The sequence below is a fragment of the Onychostoma macrolepis genome, chromosome 25, assembly GCF_012432095.1.
Source record: "Onychostoma macrolepis isolate SWU-2019 chromosome 25, ASM1243209v1, whole genome shotgun sequence".
Taxonomy (NCBI): domain Eukaryota; kingdom Metazoa; phylum Chordata; class Actinopteri; order Cypriniformes; family Cyprinidae; genus Onychostoma; species Onychostoma macrolepis.
The window spans coordinates 9113939-9128954 of NC_081179.1; the positions used below are offsets into that span (position 1 = coordinate 9113939).

The following is a 15016-nucleotide window of genomic DNA, read 5'->3' on the forward strand; positions in this document are numbered from 1 at the left end:
TGACCTGATGCCACATCACACACCACTTCTGACTAAAAGATAATGGGTCACAGAGGAAAACAAACACACCTTGTGTCTCACCATAGAGTTTTTAATATTAGAGTTTATATTTATTTCATATATATAAGCAAAACAGAAAACATACAGTATATATATATATATGTAGTATACACACGGTTTACTAAATAAAACCAAAACAAACAATTTATCTCCCAACAAGTGCCTGGTGCTCAAACACCAGTCGGCACGCAGTCATCTGAGTTCAAGAAAGATGACTTGTCAATATCCTCAAGTTTGTGTAACTCCAAAACAGTCACACGCTACAGCTCAAGTGTTTATTTATTCAAGCAATGAGTCAAAGACAAACACGGCAATCCACCGAGTGCCGTCTCTGACACGTGTGATAACTCATCAAAGTCTGAGACGGAAAGGAAAGAAAGGGAGAGAAAAGACAGGAAGAATCTCCTCAGAATTCCCCGTCCTGACAAGCAGTCAAGCATTCAGTTGTCAAAGTCAAAGGAAGAGCTTGCTAATCATGTGTGATGCCTCATAATGTGTGTGTTTTCAAAGCAAGGCAGCACTGCCGATTCTGACAAATGGGGAGGGGGGGGGCTCTAATTCTGTTGTTCTTTTTATCTGGTCTTCATTGCCCTAAGACTCACATCACTCTGTGATGGCGTCTTTATCTGTCGTTACCGGCGCTTTTTTCTTCCTCTCTCATCTACCCCTCCACCCTGAAGCACATGCTCTGAGCATTGTCTTCTAATAGAGGGAATTTGGCTTTCTTTATCATTCTCCAGCTTTCCTGTTGCTCTCTCAAACTCTCTCAAGAATGAGAGTATTCACTTAAAACAGCCATACACTACATATCTGTTGGCTGCCAAGCTCCAAAAAGGACAAAAATTCAATAAAATGTAGCATAAAAGCAGTCCATGTGACTAAAATCCTGTGAATCACCCAAAAATGAAAATTTGCTAGTCACCCTAAAGCCATCCAAGATGTAGATATGATTGTTTCTTCATCTGTACAGATTTTGAGAAATTTAGCATTACATCACTTGCTCAGCAATAGATCATCTGCAGTGAATGGGTGCCGTCAGAATGAGAGTCCAAACAGCTGATAAAAGCATCAGTCCAGTCCATCACTTAACATCTTGTGCAGCAAAAAGATGTGTTTGTAAGAAAAAAATTCAACATCAAGGTGTTTTTAACTTCAAGCTGTTGCTTTCAGAGTCCACAATCCATAATATTGCTTTCTCCAGTGAAAATGTTGTTCCGTCTGAATCAGGAGAGAAATATGCACAGATCAAGCACTGTTTAAAAGCTAAAACAGTTCTAAACAAATATGTGGGTGAAATTTGATGTGAGAGGACACCAGGGGATGGGCCTTTTCACCGGAGGAAGCAATATCATGGATTATGGACTCATATTTTGTCTAGAAGCGACTGTTTAAAGCTAAAATGCCTTAATGATGGATTTGCTTACTATAAACACGCAGTTACAAACCCTCATGGTGTTTCAAACCTGTATGACTTTCTTCTATTTAAATCTCATATTTAAGTTCCTCAAATATAAACAGCAAGCAAGATTAGTCACATGTTAATGTGTTTCACTGATCATATGAACGTCAGTAAATCACATTACTGTATTCACTCAAAAGTGTTAGATAACCAATTCTGTATAAACACTGCATTACTGTACTGACATATAGATGTATCAAACAGGTCATAGAGTTTCACATTCTGCCTCCTGGCACTTTCTGTAATCACAGAGGAAGAAGAGAATGGAAGATGACGTGGAAGTTTGCTTCGCTTACCAGCACAGAGCGCTGCCCCTCATGGCCGTATCTTCAGCACAGCGGGCGGCCCTTCATCTCACTGCAGAGCAGATATCTTTACTGGTGCTTTCTTTCAGCATGCGTGGCCAGTAAGCTTGTTTTAGTGGAGCCGTGGGTTTCTGCTGGGTGGAAGACGGCAGTTACAGAAGAGATATGAAAGGAAATAGAGGCATAATCTTGGTTTTCTCTTTCTCATCCTCTCATTTTGTATTTCTTCTGTGTTTTTTAAAGGGATAGTTCACCCAAAAATGAAAATTCTGTCATTAATTACTCACCCTCATGTCGTTCCAAACCCCTAAGACCTTCGTTCATCTTCGGAACACAAATCAAGTTATTTTTGATGAAATCCGTGAGCTTTCTGACCCTCCATAGACAGCAATGTAACTACCACGTTCAAGGCCCAGAAAGGTAGTAAGGACATCATTAAAATAATCCATGTGACACAGTGACAGTGGTTATCTTAATCTTAATTTTATAAAGCTACAAGAATACCTTTTGTGCGCAAAGACGCATGCTTCGTGGTACTCTCGTGAACGTGTCAAAGACTGACGGGGAAGAGAAGATCTTGTTGAATAAAGTCATTATTTTTGTTTTCTTTGCGCACAAAAAGTATTCTCATAGCTTCATAAAATCAGTTGAACCACTAACGTCACATGGACTATTTTAATGATGTCCTTACTACCTTTCAGGGCCTTGAATGTGTCAGTTGCTTTGCTGTCTAAAAGGGCCAGAAAGCTCTCTGATTTCATCAAAAATATTTAAGTTTGGTTTCCGAAGATGAACAAAAGTCTTTTGGGTTTGGTACGACATTAGGGTGAATAATTAATGGCAGAATTTTCACTTTTGGGTGAACTATCTCTTTAATACATTTAGTACGCAAGAATGAGTTCCGCAAAGGTCAGATGTTGAAATAGGTTAAGAAATTTACACCAAATTGATATATATTGGACAATACCTCACAGGTTTCATAATTCTCAATATCATTGAATAACAAATTAACTTGAATTGTTAACAGGTTAATAATTAATAATGAATTGCACAACTACTATAAGTATATCCAAAGTTACCCAGATATGTACAATATGTTCTTGTTAAGTGCTATTTACAACATAACAAATCTCAACTGCTTGATTGATATATCATTAAAAAAATTTAAACTATATTATAACCTAGCAATATATTAAAAGTTGGCTATATAGTATACACTACTTGACCTGCATATACATACAGTATTCTAACATAAAGCAAGATATTATAGCAAATCTCGTCTGTTTATATCATTGCAAAATGTAAACAGTGCTGTCGCACAGCTCTGTATATAAAGTTGGATATTGTACCCAACTTTATCCATATACTGTACATACAGTACACTCATGCATTTTTTATTTTATTTTTTTTATTATTATTTCATCGCAAATTGTAACTATATTAATCACCCAGTTCTTAATGTCCAACTTTATTCGCATACATAGAGTATACTTAGGGTAATATATTTATACTATACAGCTTGAATTGCTTGTATTGGTGCAAAATGTACCAATGTAATAAAACTTTATTTCCTGTTATCTGTTAAATGTGACTATAAGGCACTAATAGATTAGGATATTACAAACATTAACATCTCTATAGTTATTAAAAATAGCGTCAATGTAAATTTTATGCCTGCTTTGTCACCCACCAAATGAAAATCAAAAGCATTACTTAAAAACGTAAACGCACATTACTGTTCAATAAACAACATCATACAAATTCATTTATTTCTGGAGCACAAACAGTGTCAAAGCACATTTTCTAACAGCTGCAACACCAGCCTTCATTTTAAAAGGTTTCATTTTCATCAAGATGACCCAGTCTTGTCTTAAGGACAAAGCGAAACTCAATTCAAATGACTTTACCTCCATAAACAGTTGCACTGCCTCTGCCCTTGGAGCTAATTTGGTTGTCGGTGGAGAGCGTGTTTTGGCTGCATGGCAGGGGGTTCCTCGCAGGGGTTCTGAATGAAATTGGGAAGTTATCCAGAGCTTTGTTTTCCATAATTTTGGCGGATAAACAAATGTAATGTAATTGCGGTTTTCTTTCTTGCCTAAAACACATGCACACAGAGGCTCTCACACACACAGTCTTTCCACAGCCTTCAATCATCTGTATTTGTGCTGATTTTACTGCTGAAACTATCAACATGCATCCCTCTTCGATCATGATATTAATACCACACATTAATCCAGCAGTTAAAAGGATCCTGGGAGGATTGAAGATCTCATTTTAGACAAAGCCAACTCCTAAAGCCTTAAACAATTCAGTTCTGTAAAACAGAGAATGGGAATAAAACATAAATTATGCACAATGAAAAAATGGAAATATAAAACAGCTTTATATAACAGCTTTTGCTTAATATTTGTGTGGAAAATGTGATACACTACCATTTAAAAAGTTGGGGCAAGATAGATAAAAAATAAAAATAAAAAAAAATTCATACTTTTTATATTTCAAATACATGCTGTTCTTTTGAACGTTTTAATCATCTAAGAATCCTGAAAAAATATATACACATTGCCGTTTCCACAATCACCAGGACAAATGACATATTATAAAATATATTAACATTAATAAATTAATTAATTAAAAGTGATATTTTACAATATTACTGTTTTTACTACTGTGTGTGTGTGTGTGTGTGTGTGTGTGTGTGTGTGTGTGTGTGTGTAATATATATATATATATATATATATATATATATATATATATATATATATATATATATATATATATATATATATATATATATATATATATATATATATATATATATATATATATACACACACACACACACACACACACTGTCTTCATGTTCTTCAGACTCAGATGCAAAGACTCGTTCTCAGGCCGCCTTTCCTTAACATCAAACCAGGAGCCCCTAGCTCAGTGCTGAATTATAAATTAGGCTGTCAGGCGACCCACTGTTTATGAGCTTGGGGGGTCATTTAAATTTAATTTGAAATGGGATTTCTCTTTAGGGTCTGTCTGCTCAGCAGAACAGCACCAAAATAAAAGAAAAAAACACATTGCAACCCCTCAACCTACAGGTCTGGATGCTCCAGAACAAGGGAGGGGGAAACACACCATATTGTACAGGAAAAAAATAAGCGAGCTGTGTCACAGTGACCAGGCTGGGGTAGTGTGAGTATAGTTCAGTATTCAATCTGAAAAAGTGAAACAGAACTGATGGGAAGTGAAGCACTTTGTTGCTGCAGTTTGGAGGAAGTCCAAAGCTTCAGATTTGGTCCATAATGGTTCACTATTATGGAAGGAGAAATACAGAAACCTTTGGAAACATGTAAAATCAATGTGATCAGTTTTGAATCAGGCCCAAAATAAACTGTTTTTACACAAAGCAAGTGGCGGAAAGTGGAAAGTCGTAGAGTATGGTTAATAATTTGATACTGTAATTTGTAGCAGATAATATTGGAAATATTATATCAAAGTTTGACACATACATACTGAAAAAAATGAATTTTTTGAGATTTTGAAATAAAATGTTAAAATTTCCCAGTCTCCCTCATGAATAAAACCATTCTTGCCTTTGAAGCAGATTAATACATCACTTGTAACGTTGAGGATGATAGATCTTGCATGAAAAACCTCATTATTGAAATGTCTCGTACTTACAAATTGGAATCAAGCTGGACACAAAATGTCTTCAAACAGCTGAACATTGTATGCAAATTATCCAGACATATGGCTTGTTCACATCAGGTCTTGTTCACATCAAGTTCATTGTAGTCCATATTATTGGGGGTGATTTTTGCTCAAAAAATTTGGACCTGAAGTGAAATAAAAATGAAAAGGAAGTGTCTTTTAGCTTTGAGGTCATGTACTATAATGTTAAAGTAATCTTAAAATGTAACTTATTGTATCTACTTATTGTAGATGTATGCATATAAAGTTACAGTATTTACAAACCAAAAGCATTAAAAACTCTACCAAAATTACAATAAACACCTTCAGGAAATGGCATATGCTGAAAATGTATTCACCCTCACAATATCCAAGATGTAGATGAGTTTGTTTCTTCATCAGAACATATTTAGAGAAATTTAGTATTGCATCACTTGCTCATCAATGGATTCTCTGCAGTGAATGGGTGCCGTCAGAATCAGAGTCCAAACAGCTGATGAAAACATCGCAATGATCCACAATCCACAACTCCAGTTGATCAATTACTGTCTTGTGAAGTGAAAAGCTGTGTGAAACATTAAGGTGCAACACTTGTAAACAGTATCTGATCTCTGCACATTTCTCTCGATTCAGACAAGACAACTTTTTCACTGGAGAAAGCAATATCATGGATGGAGGTACCAGAAGGAATGGTTTGAAGTTAAAATGTGTTAATGATCAATTTGTTTCTTACAAACACAAAGCTTTTCACTACACAAAATGTTAATTGATGGACTGGAGTCGTACTTGTGGATTGTGACTCTCACTCTGATGGCACCCATTCACTGCTGAGGATCCTTTGGTGAGCAAGTTATGTAATGCTATAGATATATGCATACTTAAGACATGGCACTCTGCTGAGTGCAGATGATCAGCCAAAGAAAATCTCTTGAGCAGAGGTTAAAATAGGACATTTCAGTATCATAACAGCTCAAAATCTCCTTTTCAGACCAAATCCCTCCGACATATTCTGCATGTAGCATGTCCTCCTACATGTCAATCAGTGACAAGAGCAAATAAGGTATCACAAACTCTGGGGATGTTATAACTGTCTGTCTGTAATCTGCATAGATGAATCATGACAACAATGACAACTGACAATCAGAATAAGCCACAAACTAAATAGCTTCTCGTGCTTTGGGTGGAAATTTATATATTTAAAAACATAAATATAAGAAACTTCCTTTAACTGGGTTCCAAAAATCTGGAAAATAAAAATTTTGCTTTTCGAAGATCTCAAAAGGTTGCAGCTCAGAAGCCCTGCCAGCAAATCCGCCTGGAGATTTCTTGCATGTCAAATGATTGTGATGCATTTCAATAAGCACAGTGGGAAGCTTCCTTTTCATCATCCTGCCGGTGTGCACTGATTCCCCCCGTCCGAATGCTGCATTTCTGCTGTGTTGTTCTGTGTTCTTAGTAATCATTTATCTATGCAAAGCATTTGTGCTATGAATTTGAATATTTATTCAGGTACACCGCATATAATAAGAGTTTATTGAAGTAGTCAGCATGTCCAGAGGGCTAAGAGTTTGCATAGTTTATAAGATTTCACTGCTAAACTTTGTTTGTCCAAACTATTACAAACAAATATATGTCTGATAGATAGATATATATATTTATTAAATCAAATTAATATTTAGGTTGCACTTTATTTTACAGTACGTGTACTTACATGTACTTACAGTGTACCTACCTAAGAAAGTTCTGGTAATATAAGGTAACTACATGGGGTATTGTTAGGTTTAGGGGTAAGTTCAGAGTTAGCACCTAGTTATTACTTAGTTATTGTAATTACTGTAATAAGTACATAGTATGTACATGAGGAACAGGACTGTAAAATAAAATGTGGTAACGCTTTATTTTAAGGTGACATAATACAGAGTAATTACCTAATTAAGTACTTAGTAGTAGTCGTTGTACTTACATTAAATAAAATGTACTGACCATGTAACTAAGTTATGGAACAGCCTGTAGTTACCGTTTGTAATTATGTAGATGTAATAGGCAGCTACTGTTACACAGCTACTTGTACACTTAAGTACAATCTTGATACACTTTATTTTAAGTAGCTTATGTTTGTGTAATATTCTGTAAATTTAATGTAATTAGAAAGGTATTACATGTATTTTAGCGGTGTACTGGAGGGTTAAATCAAACTAAGGTGCAGCTGGATAAGGTGTATAGTATAGATACACATGAAGTATACTTAAGTACAATCTTGATACACTTTATTTTAAGTAGCTTATGTCTGTGTACTTACATTTATAATTACGTGGTATAAAGTCTGCAACACATATGTAACAATCTTTGGGTTACATAAGTAGCTGTGTAACAGACTCGGTCAGTTACATATGTGTAACAGCAGCTGCTTATTACATCTACATAATTACAAACTGTAAGTACAGGCTGTTCCATAACTTAGTTACATGGTAAGTACATTTTGTTTCATGTAAGTACAACTGCTACTACTAAGTACTTAACTAGGTAATTACTCTGTATTATGGACACCTTAAAATAAAGTGTTACCTAAAAGGCTACCAATATTTTTGGGGGAAACTAATGTGAAAAACTTTTTTGTAAGAAACAAATCCATAATTAAAGCCTTTTAACTTCATACCAATCACTTCTGGCCAAATTACTATGATCCATAATAATGCTTCCTACAAATGTCCATGTCGTCATCTCACATAAAAATACACCAACATATTTGTTTAGAATGGTTTTGGACTGTTTTTGCTTGTAAACAGTGCTCAATCTGTGCATATATCTCTAATGACTTAGACAAGATGGCTTTTTCACTGGAGAAAGCAGGATTGTGGATGAAGGACTTGTATTTTAGCCAGCAATGGATGGAAGATAAAAACACTGAATGGATTTGTTTCTTACAAACACACAGCTTTTTGCTTTACAAGATGTCAGTTGACGGACTGAAGTGTTGTGGATTACTTGTGGATTAGTGCGATGTTTTTATCAGCTGTTTGGACTCTCATTCTGACGGCACCCATTCACTGCAGACGATCTATTGCTGAGCAAATGAGGTAATGCTACATTTTTCCAAATCAGTTCTGATGAAGAAGCAAACTCATCTACGTCTTGGATGGCCTGAGGGTGAGTACATTTTATTTTTTGTGTGAAAATTGATGTTGTACATGTTAGAGTATATGAGGAAGAAAAGAAACACACGGCAGACGGTCTGTCAGGGCTGAAAGCGACAGTTCTGTCCTGCAGGCCATGGACCTCTGAGCCACAGTTTGAAATTACCAGCAGGGAGATGCCTGCAGGACTCAACCCCTGGCCTGTGGTCACCTCTGTGGCCTGCGCAGATGTCATTTTCAAAGAGAAGCCTTTGTCCAAGTGCACACTGACATGTGTACCACAGAGTTAAAGATGTCGAACAAAACATGAGACATCTGTCAACAGTCAAAGTATCGAGGGGCTATCCTGTTCAGAAATGTGTTGGGTTGTTGAGTGAACCTTAAAGTTGCTTTACTTGCAGAAAAAAACGGGGGGGAAACATGAAGTGGTAGAGCAATTGTAGAGTCTATGAAGAAAGACAGCCAAAGTCCTTTCATAGAAACACAGTTGTTGTTTTCTCCTGTTGAGGTATAAATTATTCCTAGCATTGAGAGGTCATTTTGGCAGGGCTAATTATCTATTGTACCAGCAGAGGGCAACAACATTACTATCATCTGGAGAAGCATATGGAAACTACTTACTTACACACAAACGCTCCCACACAGTCAAATTAACCCAGGGTGAAAACCAAGAAGGTAATACGCGCTTCCATAAATAATATTAAAATGCCTGTGCTTTGATTATCTTCACACAGCCTACTGAATTCACGAGCATAAAAGATGTTTTATGGCTCTACATTAGAAACAAAAGAAGTGAACTGTGCTTCAGCATCTACAGACTCTAATATTCTGCCAAGTCGGCCTTTCAAAGCGAAATGCACCAATGTGATTATGCTTGAAAAATACAGCAGGAGAGTCATCATTTAATGGCCACTTTAATTAAGCATTATAAAAAATTACTGTTACTTACCGACTAGAATTCATAAATCAGAGAAAGCGGAAATATCTCTGTGTGAAAGCAACACCTGACTGTGAGAGGGTTTTTAAACGCCGAGACTAATTGACTGAGGTCAGAGGTTGGCTTATTAACACTTACGGATTAAGCAATTGACTTTCAAGCAGAATGTTTTTATGAAACATTTCCCCCGGATAAACAACCGTGTGAATGAGTCTGGGTCTGTTGCTAAATAAAGATCTCGATTTTAAGATGCCTCTTGGAAATGTCAACACAGTGAAGGACAGCCTTATTTCGGGACAATCGAATTTCTCTGACTGTACCGCTCTGAGTAATAATGGAAGAAAAATACCTCCTCTCACATAAAAAAAAAAAAACACCCGCATTAATATCAAAGACCCGCCACAGAGAGATGTGAAATAGCTGCGGCTTTGCAAAGGAACGGTGACAAAAACTCAGTGGGGTGGATATTTAATTCCATCTCAGACCTTAGAAGTGAGAACCATCTTTCCGCTAATATGTCGAGCGTGGGAATTATTGTCAAACTTTGTTCAAATTCTCATTTTCTCATCTCCTCCCCATCAAAACCGACTGTTGGCTTTATTTGTTTGTCAGCTAACACATGCTCTCAACATTGCAGTGGAATATAGATTGGCTTCCGGCGTCAGAGCGCAGGTACAGGCATGTGTGGTGCTTGACTGATAGCATCTATAACCACTGGCAACACATAGACTCAATTCACACTAAGAGATGGCACGACAGCAGGCTGCAGGCAAGTTATTTCTTGAGGATGAGAATGAGGAGAGCGAGCCTGTGGCGCAGTAGCCAGCCGCGTCCTCAGAGACCGATGCTCCAACCCTGAGGTCTACTGGACATATCATGCGGCATCCATCTCATTCCCAAGTCCCCTCTAAATCCACCTTGTGCATCTCAAACAAATGTCATTTTGCTCAGAGAAGATAATCAACCATGGTTTTACTACAAATGGAACCAAAAAATTAACCATGCTTTTGTTAAACTCTAACCATAGTTTCCTATGGTATTTGTAGTAAAACTGTGGTTAACTGGTAATCAATCTGCCAAAAAGCTATAGGATTACTACACTTTTCATTTTCGTAAGGGTAGCTTCCTAGCACTTATATTTTTGTATTGTCAGATAGGTATTTTTAATCTATTTTGCTCTTTCAGCTTTCTAGCACACCAGTTGTTCATTTTATATATATTTCAATCTGATTTGTTATTATTCTGGAATCCATATATTAGCAGTATTGCCCAATGTTTTTCAGTCTATTAGCAATTTGCTAACACTATAGTTAACTTCATATATTAGCGCATTTTGATCCACTCTGCTCTGTTAGTAGCTTGCTAGCACATCTATTCTTGATTTATATTATTCTTTTTCACTTAGTTTAGCAAGCTCGCTAGCACTTACTTTTGATTATATAGTAGCTATGTATCTTTCAATCAGATTTTCTGTTAGCAACTTACTAGCACTTCTATAGCTATAATTAGCTAAGTATTTTTAGACCCCTTGCTCTGTCAGCAGTTTGCAAGCACTTCTGTTGTTTATTTCATGCTAGCTAGCAATTTTTCAAACTTGTTCTGCTCTGTTTGCAGATTGCTAGCACATCTGTTGTTGATTTTATGTTATCTATACAGATTTTTGCTTTGCTTGGTTATCAACTTGTTAGCACATCCTTCTTGACTTCATATCTCAGCAAATCAATCTAATCTTTTTTTACCCTGTTAGCTTGCTAACACTCACTGTTCATTTTAGCCTATACACTGTGTATTTTTCATCTGATTTTCCATGTATAGCAACTTGCTAGCACTTCTATAGCTATGCATATGTTAGCTATTAATTTAAATACATTTTTATTTGCACCATTGAGATCTCATTGTGGATGAGATCATGCTGTACCCAGCATGACACATCCAAAAGATGCTAACCTGTCAACGAAATGTCCTGTTGCTCATTGTTTCTGGTAGAAATAGTTTTGCACCAAACTTTGTTCGCAAACTGAATCATTTACCTTAATTACTCATGCCAGGAAAACAAAATTGAGTTGTCATGTCTGTCATTGTTTCATTGTGGATATCAACTAAATGTTTACCTTCTCAATATATAGACCTACAAATGCAGTATTTATAGTACAAACTAAATGGGCAGAAAATGTATTCCAGAGATGTGACGACTTTCTAAACATAAACCCTTCCGCCAAACTTTCACATAGCAACAAGTAATCTGCAGAGCTGAATGCCAAACGACAGATTGCCTTGACTTGGCAGGAGAGGGTTGATAGCGTAAGATTCAGATCTTCCATTTATAGAAAGAAAACCTGCGTGCGATAATACAGTCTTGAGGAAGCGATAAAAAAACACCTGTGTGCGGGGTCTATTTTGGGATTGGAGCAGTCAAGGTCATCCATGCAGAGACAAATTGTGTAGGAGGCACGGCTAACAAAGGGAATATGTTAGTGCTTTCCGCAGAGCTCGGCACACAGACAGGTGGATCTAAGAAAGAGACCTGCTGAGAGGCTGATGGGAAGAGAGCTAAAAGGCGGGAAAGAAGTCTATCAGTAACTGAGGAGGAGCCATTATACAATCCGGGCACAAAGAGTCTGCAAAACAAAAAGGTTTATGAGGGAAAGATGAGGCAATACACTGTGAAGAGGTTAGGCTGTTTTGGCAGTCCTGTGATAGCAAACAGCGGTTAAAGACGTGAAAGCGATCTTACTAAGAAAACAATAAAATAGAGAAGTAAAATACAAATCCTTTGTTTAGTTTTAAACTGAGCAACAAAAAGCACAACTAATGCAGGACTACAGACTAAATAAAGTGTCTAAGGAGCCATTGGCTTCTACAATTAGTTTAGTTTTAAATTACAGAATCACTCTCAGGCTATTTTCTGAACGATTCACTGAGTGAGTCTGATTCAAATCACAATCTCATGTGCACGTTTGAAGCTGCTTTATAAATCTTTTTGCTATAAAGACTCACTAAAAAAAAAATACGGTTCATAATCAAACTTACTCTGTGTTAGCCATTTTTCTGTGGAAAAACTGTATTGCACACTAATTAAACTACATTTGGATGCTTAAACGTTTTCCCACCTGCCTATATTTTAAGTTCTTGATGCAATTTTGTAATTTTTTGGTCACATTTGTATAGAAGCTTGTTTATTTCTTTGTTGAGTTTGTTAAATTTACCTCAAACGATTCAGGCTTTTCGGACTTGCGTGAATTGCGAGATATAAACTTGCAACTGCGAGAAGTAAACCCTGAAATGCGAGAAGGTAAGTCAGAATTTGTATCTAGCAATTGACTTTTTTCTTAGAGATGTGATTTGATATCTCGCAATTCAGATTTTATCTCAGTATTGCGAGAAAGAATGTCAGAGTTGTGAGATAAACAGTCGCAATTACCTTCGTTATTTTTTGGCAGTAACAAAAAACTAAAATCTAACAAAAATGTAAACTCAGCATTCTAAAGAAATAAAGTCAGAATTAGCTAGATATAAACTAAGAATTGCGAGAAGTAAACTCTAAAATACGAGAAGTTAAGTCAGAATTGTGAGTTTATATCTAGCTAATCCTGACATTATTTCCTCAGAAATATAAATATAAAAAGTCGCGATTAGGTTTTTGTTTTTATTCCATGGCAGCAACGGGCTTCATACACATTTGATCATTTTAGTAGTAGTTTTATCGAAATACAATTGAATGTTTAAGAACCTTTTTACAGGCATAAGATGTAGTTTGTCAAAGACAGATTCTACAAGACTCAATCACCAGATTTCATCACCTCATCTTCCAGTCTCTCGTCTCCAGTGGCCTCATGTGACCTTGCCTGCCTCCGCCCTCTTCATCCCACCACTGCCCTTTTGTAGTTGGAGGCCTGTGTGGCCCCATCACTCTTAGTGCTGGTCTCTCTGCCAAAAGCCAGGGCTAAAAATATCTGTGCCAACAAGGCAGAGTGGGTTCAGCCCTCTAACAGGAATAGCAGAGTAGCAGTCAACTGCTGTCTGACAGAGTCGCTGGAATTGTCAGTTTGCGAGCAGCACGATGCCCTCTCTTTCTCTTTCATTTTCTCCCTCTCTGTTTTCCTTCCATAGGTTGGACAACATCTCCGTCCACTCGGATTCATGATGTTTCAGACCAGACTGCTGCAGAGAGGGGGAGTTGTTTAGACAGAGGAACATGCAAATAAGTACGCCATGCTGTTAATTTCATGCAGTTTCAATGGTGTCAAAATATGAACACATACCAAGCACTTAATACCACCCACAAACGCTACATTAATCACACCATGGACTTTAATCAGGGCTAATTTGACTGATTAGTTCATTAGGTTGTACCGTTAAGTACCTTGGTGAAACATTCAAGCCAACAAAACACTAAAAATCAGGCTTTCCAATAAAAAAAATAAATAAAAAAACTACAGAAGATATCAGGTGTGAAAATTACACTTCAAAAGAGACATCATTAAGAATTAATTGTTCAAGCAGTTCATTCGTAAATGTTGTTTGCGTTATTTTAGGGATAGTTCACCCAAAAATGAAAATTTCCTGATTATATACAGTCATGGCCAAAAATACCGGCACCCTTGGTAAATATGATCTAAGAAGGCTGTGAAAATTAATCTGCATTGTTAATCCTTTAGATCTTTCATTATCTTTTCATTCGTTATCATAAATATCATTATGAAATAAATGTTTCTCTCAAATACATTTTGGACACAATTATTGGCACCCCTAGAAATTCTTATGAGTAAAATATCTCTGAAGTATATTCCCATTCATATTCACAATTTTGAGCACTCCAGGGTGATTATGAACATGAAATTATCCAGCCATGGCTTCCTGTTTCACAGAAATATAAATAGGAGGGAAAACAAAGCCCAAATTCCCTTAATCATCCATCACAATGAGAAAAACCAAAGAATATATTTCTGATGTGCAGCAAAAGATAATTGAGCTTCACAAATTAGTGAAGTGGCTTTAAGAAAAGAGCTAGAGCAGTGAAAATTCCCATTTCCACCATCAGTGCAATAATTAAGAATTTCCAATCAAAATAAAATGTTATGAAACTGCCTGGAAGAGGCCATGTGTCTATATCGTCCTAACGCACGATGAGAAGGAGAGTTTGAGTGGCTAAAGACTCTCCAAGGACCATAGTTGGAGAATTGCAGAAAATAGTGAATCTCGGGGTCAGAAAACCTTTTTAAAAAATTGGTCAAACAGCACAAGTTGTTTGGGAGGGTTTCAAGAAAAATTCTCCTAGCTCATCCAAAAACAAACTCCAGCATATTCAGTTATCAGACACGACTGGAACTTCAAATGGGACAGGCTTCTATGGTCAGATGAAACTAAAAAATGAGCTTTGTAGCAGCAAACACTCAAGATGGGTTTGGTGAACACAGGGATAAAAAGTACC

General features: G+C 36.6%; 1 protein-coding gene across 1 annotated transcript in view; it reads right to left on the reverse strand.

Moving 5' to 3' along the window:
- Positions 1-200: 200 nt before the first annotated feature.
- det1 (DET1 partner of COP1 E3 ubiquitin ligase) overlaps positions 201-15016 on the reverse strand; it is a 41819-nt gene continuing 27003 nt past the window's right edge. The window contains exons 8-12 of the transcript XR_009269406.1: positions 13386-13746; positions 5506-5660; positions 3732-4138; positions 1816-1955; positions 201-1278 (exon numbers count right to left, since the gene is read on the reverse strand). The gene's annotated coding sequence lies outside the window, so the exon portion shown is untranslated. The remainder of the gene's footprint in view (positions 1279-1815; positions 1956-3731; positions 4139-5505; positions 5661-13385; positions 13747-15016) is intronic.